At 47.9% G+C, this 6,000-nt stretch overlaps 1 protein-coding gene across 2 annotated transcripts in view; it reads right to left on the reverse strand.

Annotated features, from left to right (window-relative positions):
• Positions 1–1,606, reverse strand: part of GCKR (glucokinase regulator) — a 118,795-nt gene extending 117,189 nt beyond the window's left edge. For both annotated transcript variants that reach the window (XM_075338897.1, XM_075338896.1), the window contains exon 1: positions 1,527–1,606. The gene's annotated coding sequence lies outside the window, so the exon portion shown is untranslated. The remainder of the gene's footprint in view (positions 1–1,526) is intronic.
• Positions 1,607–6,000: the final 4,394 nt, after the last annotated feature.

Here is a 6,000-nt window from a genome sequence, read left to right on the forward strand (position 1 = left end):
CATCTCATACCTATTGCCCTCCAAACATCACATATTTACTGATCTCCAAACATCTCATACAAACTGTCTTGGAACCATCCAACCATCTCATATCTGCTGTCTTGTAAACATTCAACCATCTCATACCTACTGTCCTCCAAACATCTCATATCTACTGTTTTCCAATAATCACATACCAACTGCCCTCTAACCAACTCATATGTATTGCCCACCAACCATCTCATACCTACTGGCTTCCAAACATCTAACACTTACTGTCCTTCAAACATCTCATACAAACTATCTTGGAACCATTCAACCATCTCATATCTACTGCCCTGTAAACATTCAACCATCTCATACCTACTGCGCTCCAAACATTTCAAACCTACTGCTTTCTTAACCATCTCATATCTATTGTATTTTATCCCTCTCGTATCTGCTGTCCTTCAAACTTCTCATATTTACTGTACTCAACCATCCCATGTCTATTGTTCTCCAAGCATCTCTTACCAAATATCCTCCACACATCCAATCAAATCATACCTACTGTCTGCTGATCATCTTATATCTATTGTCCTCCAAACATTTCATACCTATTGTTTTCCACCTGTCACGGTTCTGATTTCCGGAGCATCCTGTGCTCTGCTCTCCTGCAGAGCCTATGCTCTGCTGTTGGTATTGAGCTCGGGTGACAGGTTGTTTCCTAGCCTTTGGTCCTGTGTTGGTGCTGGGAGAGGCCTGCTCCAAAGTGCCTCATTCCAGGTGATTGCTCTGCTTCATTAGGGATCAACCTCATCCAGAATGTTGCCAGTCATAGTTCCTGTTCTGCAGTAAGTGCTTCTGGCTCCCATTTGTGTGCTATTCTGATCTTGTCTCTCGACCCAGGACCATCGTTTACCCATCTCCGACCATTACCCTGACTCTGTTACCTCCTGGCTTCTGACCTCTGGCTTGTACCTCGATCACGTCTCTGCCTACTCCCTGTGTTTTATGCATTCTCTCCCGGTATCCTAACCCATGGCCTGTACCTGTACCTCGTCTCCACCTGCTCCCTGTATCCTATCATGTCCTCCTGCTCTCCGACCCTGACTTGTTTGACTACTACTCAATTCACTATCTATTAGTTGTATCTAGCAACAACTAGTGACTGAGCTTTACACCACACTGTCCTCCATTCATCACATATCTACTGCCTTCTAAACTTTTCATATACACTGTCCACCAACCATTTCATAACTACTATCTTCAAGTCATCTTATATCTACAGCCCATTAATCTTCTCATGTCTATTGCCCTCCAACCATCTCTACCTGCTGTCCACCAACCATTTATATCTACTGTCCTCCACCCTTCTTCTGTCCTCAGACGAGCTTACCTTTACTGTCCTCCAAATAGCTCCTCTTTAGTGTCTTCTGACCCTTCCATATGGTGTGATACTGATCTCTCAGGTGAAGGGTCTAGCATATGACTGGGGAGGGGCTCTTTAATGTGTCCTCATCTATCTCAGTATGATTTTTGAGCGTTTAGCTGGGTCATTCCCATACCTACAGATCTTCTCACCGATCTCTGGCAGCAGTCCTTCCTTCTCTATGCTGGTGGCTGTCTCTCACTCCGTACAGTCTCGGTGCTCGGGCTCAGATGAAATCCCACAAATCCTTGTTTATCTCATTGTTATCAGATCAGCATTGTAATGATTAAACTTTCTGGTTAAATGTCAAACTTCACTCGTCTGTGCAAAATTCAGAAAAATACCTCCACCCCCATTGGAGGACGAATGACGAGGGAACAGGACACTCTGCACTTCTAATCCATCTCTATGTAAAAAATACAATACAGTGAAGGGATCTACAAAGAAAAGCCTTACTTTTATTCTACGTTGCACTAAAAATTTCATCTTGTATTTAAGTTAGCCATCTTTGTGTTGAGACACGTGGAAGACATTGCACTACAAGGCTAATAAGCTACCGCGCTGGAGATCCCAGAAGGTAAGAGCCCACAGTGGTCAACGGCTACTGACCCGAGTCCTTCTAATCGATCCGCTCATGCCTACAACATGGGGAGCAATCTGCAGTCACGGCTGAGACTCTCTGATGGCCTTGTACTGTAATGGAGGATGGGAGACAGACACAAGCAGAAGTAAAAGACATAAATATGCAAAATGGAGGCAATGGATGTTACCAAAAGATCATGACATAAGGTAAAAATATACAAAAACCCCCAAAACTATTTGTACTCCATGGTTAGGTTAGCAAGATACATCATTAGGACGGAGTGATACATTGAAATCGCTTTCCAGTCTCAAAAGTGTCCACATCAAAGGTATTATTCAGAGACCAATGCCCCTAGGGAACCCCAACAGCGGCACCCACCGGCAGTCACAGCGACAATCCACAGGCGAACAGCGGAGGCTATCCAACTGGATACTCGGTTTCAGAAAAAAAAGAGGCCTCCTACCCCCAGGGACCACGAGCAGTGTGGGTCCTATAAAGTGTTCACACTGAAGGCCCCGATCCTTGCTCCCACATTGACACCAAAACCGCCATTTAGATGGTCAATTACCAGAAAAGTTCCAATTATTACATTACATTCCTGTATATACTGCAGAAGGAGTTTGGTATTTACAAAACCGCACCCAAAAATAAGCATTACTGGGTATTTTGGGTTGTAAGGATGGAATATTTTCCAGGGATCTAACTAAAGGCCACTTTACACGCAACGATATCGCTAACGAGATATCGCTGGGGTCACAGAATTCGTGATGCACATCCGGCCTCATTAGCGACGTGGTTGCGTGTGACACCTACGAGCGACCGCTAACGATCAAAAATACTCACCTAATCGTTGATCGTTGACACATCGTTCATTTTCAAAAAATCGTTGTTGGTGCAGGACGCAGGTTGTTCGTCGTTCCTGAGGCAGCACACATCACTACGTGTGACACCCCGGGAACGACGAACAACAGCGTTCCTGCGTCCTCCAACAACAAGGTGGGCGTGTCGTTAATGTGGCTAGTCTCCGCCCCTCCGCTACTGTTGGCGGGCTGCTGTGTGACCTCGCTGTGATGCCGCATGAACCTCCCCCTTAAAAAAGAGGCTGTTTGCCGCCCACAGCGACGTCGCTAGGAAGGTAACTACGTATTACGCATCCTAGCGATATTGTGCGCCACGGGCAGCGATTTGCCCGTGATGCACAAACGACGGGGGCGGGTGCTTTCACGAGTGACATCGCTAACGATGTCGCTGCGTGTAAAGCAGCCTTAAGGCTATTATGGACGCTACATTTTGATTCAATCTTGATTGGACTGAATGGTGTGAATTGCAGCAAATGCCAGCCCAGCCAATCACTGGCTACAGCAGAGATTCAGACCAGCCAATCAATGACTACAATGATGGCCCAGACCAGCCAATCACTGGCTACAGCAGAGAATCACACCAGTCAATCAGTGGCTACAATGATGACACAGCCAATCACTGGCTGCAGCGGAGACTCAGACCAGCCAATCAATGGCTACAATGATGACCCAACCCAGCCAGTGGTTACAGCAGTGACCCAGATCAGTCAATCACTAGCTACAGCAAAGACAAACTCAGCCAATGCTGGCTGTAGCAGTGACCTAGCCAAGCAATTCACAAGATACAGCAGGGACCCAGTCAAACACTGATTACAGCGGTGACCCAGCCAATCACTGGCTACAGCAGAGACTCAGAACAGCCAATCACTGGCTACAATGATGACCAAGCCCAGCCAATCACTGGCTACAGCGGAGACGCTGAACAGCCAATCACTAACTACAGCAATGACCCAGCCCAGTTAATCACTAACTACAGCAATGACCCAGCCAATCACTGGCTACATCAGTGACCCAGCCCAGCCAATCACTGGCTATAGAAAACACCAGCCCAGCCAATCACTGGCTACAGAAGTGACCCAGCCAAGCAAATCACAGGCTATAGCAGTGACTGAGCCAATCACTGACTACAGTGGTGACCCAGCCCAATCAATCATTAACTACAGCACTGACCCAGCCAATCACTGGTACAGGAGTGACCAAGCCCAGCCAATCACTACCTACAGCAATGATCTCACCAGTCACTGGCTAGAGCAGTGATTCAGCCAAGCCAAACATTGGTTAGAGCAGTGACTTAGCCCAATCAATGACTGTCTACAGTGGTGACCCAGCCAAGCCAATCACTGACTACAGCAGTGACCCAGCCCAACCAATCATTGGTTATAGGAGCGACTCAGCCCAGCCAATCTCAGATTACATTTGTGACCCAGCCCACCCAATCACTTGCAACAACATTGAACCAACCTAGCCAATCACTGCCTATAGCAGTGACTTAGCACAGCCCATCACTGGGTACAAAATTGACTCAGCCCAGCCAATCACTGGCTATAGCAGGGAACCATTCAAGCTATCACCGAGTACAGCAGTGACCCAACCCAACCAATCATTGGTTATAGGAGTGTCTCAGCCCAGCCAATCACAGATTACATCTGTGACCTTGCCCATCAAATCACTGGCTATACCACTGACCCAGCCCACCCAATCACTTGCTACAGCATTGAACCAACCTAGCCAATCACTGGCTATAACAGTGACTTAGCACAGGCCATCACTGTGTACAAAATTGACTCAGCCCAGCCAATCACTGGCTATTGCAGGGAGCCATTCAAGCTAATCACCGAGTACAGCAGTGACCCAACCCAGCCAATCACTGCCAATAGCAGTAACTCAGCCAATCACTGGCTTCAGCAATAACCCAGCCCATCCACTGACTACAGCAGTGACCCAGCCAATAACTGGCTACAGCAGTGAACCACATAAGTTATTCACTGGCTACAGCAGTGACTCAGCACAGCCAATCACTGGCTTCAGTGTAGGGGTGTTGCCTCTATGAATGGATAAGCACGCTATGACTTTAAGGGATGGTGCTTTCCTACATGCTATGTTTTGTGGACTAGCTGGCAGAGACGGTGCTCCCTTCTGTATTGTGTAGTTGGACTAATCCTGCTGAAAAAGTGCGGGAAGCAAAGAAAGAGCGAGAGAGGAGACGTCACCCGAGTAGTGTCCGAGATCAGCGGTTGGGAGAGAAATGCAGAGCCTGGGAGAGTGAGAGAGACTGCAAGCCGGACCATTGCAGAGCCCTGCTAGCCTTCAAGCCAGTACCAGGTTGGAAACCTCCTGAGGTTGGTGATCCCATAGACGAGAAGAGATGCTACCCAGGAGAGTCAAAGAAGCCCAATTCTGTAGAAAAAGAGAAGTTTCTGGCTGTCCTGTAGATTTTGGCCTACTCCTCCATACAGATGGACGGTGAGGTAGGTAGCTGGGTGACAGTTAGAAAGGGGGGTAAAGGGAAAAGTGCTAGGAAGGCTAGTCCTGAACTGACACCCCAATAGGTTTGCAAACTTGGCAGATGAGGGGGATGTCATTACAGGGGTAGCATTGCTGCAGCAAGGCATGACCTCTGAACGCCAGAGGAGTGTCTGCTCCAGTAAGGGGGGGAATAGGAGTGCAGGGCAGGCAAGACAGGTACTGGTAGTGGGGGACTCTATTAGGGGGACAGATAGGGCAATCTGTCACAAAGACAGGGAACAGTGTGTTGTCTTCCTGGCGCTCGAGTTCGGCACATCGCTGATCGGGTTGACAGATTATTGGGAGGGACTGGGGAGGACCCAGCGGTCATTGTACACATTGGCACAAATGACAAAGTTAGAGGTAGGTGGAAGGTCCTTAAAGATGATTTCAGGGAATTAGGTTGTAAGCTTAAAGCATGGACCTCAAAGGTGGTATTTTCGGAAATACTACCTGTGCCACAAGCCACACCAGAGAGGCAAAGAGAGATCAGGGAGGTTAACAGGTGGCTCAGGAATTGGTGTAGGAAAGAGGGTTTTGGGTTCCTGGAGAATTGGGCCGACTTTTCAGTTGGCTACAGATTCTATGCTAGGGATGGGCTGCATCTTAATGGGGAGGGTGCAGCTCTGCTCGGGCAGAAAATGGCTAGAAGGTTGGAGGAG

Source organism: Anomaloglossus baeobatrachus, chromosome 3 (genome assembly GCF_048569485.1).
Source record: "Anomaloglossus baeobatrachus isolate aAnoBae1 chromosome 3, aAnoBae1.hap1, whole genome shotgun sequence".
In the NCBI taxonomy this organism is placed as follows: domain Eukaryota; kingdom Metazoa; phylum Chordata; class Amphibia; order Anura; family Aromobatidae; genus Anomaloglossus; species Anomaloglossus baeobatrachus.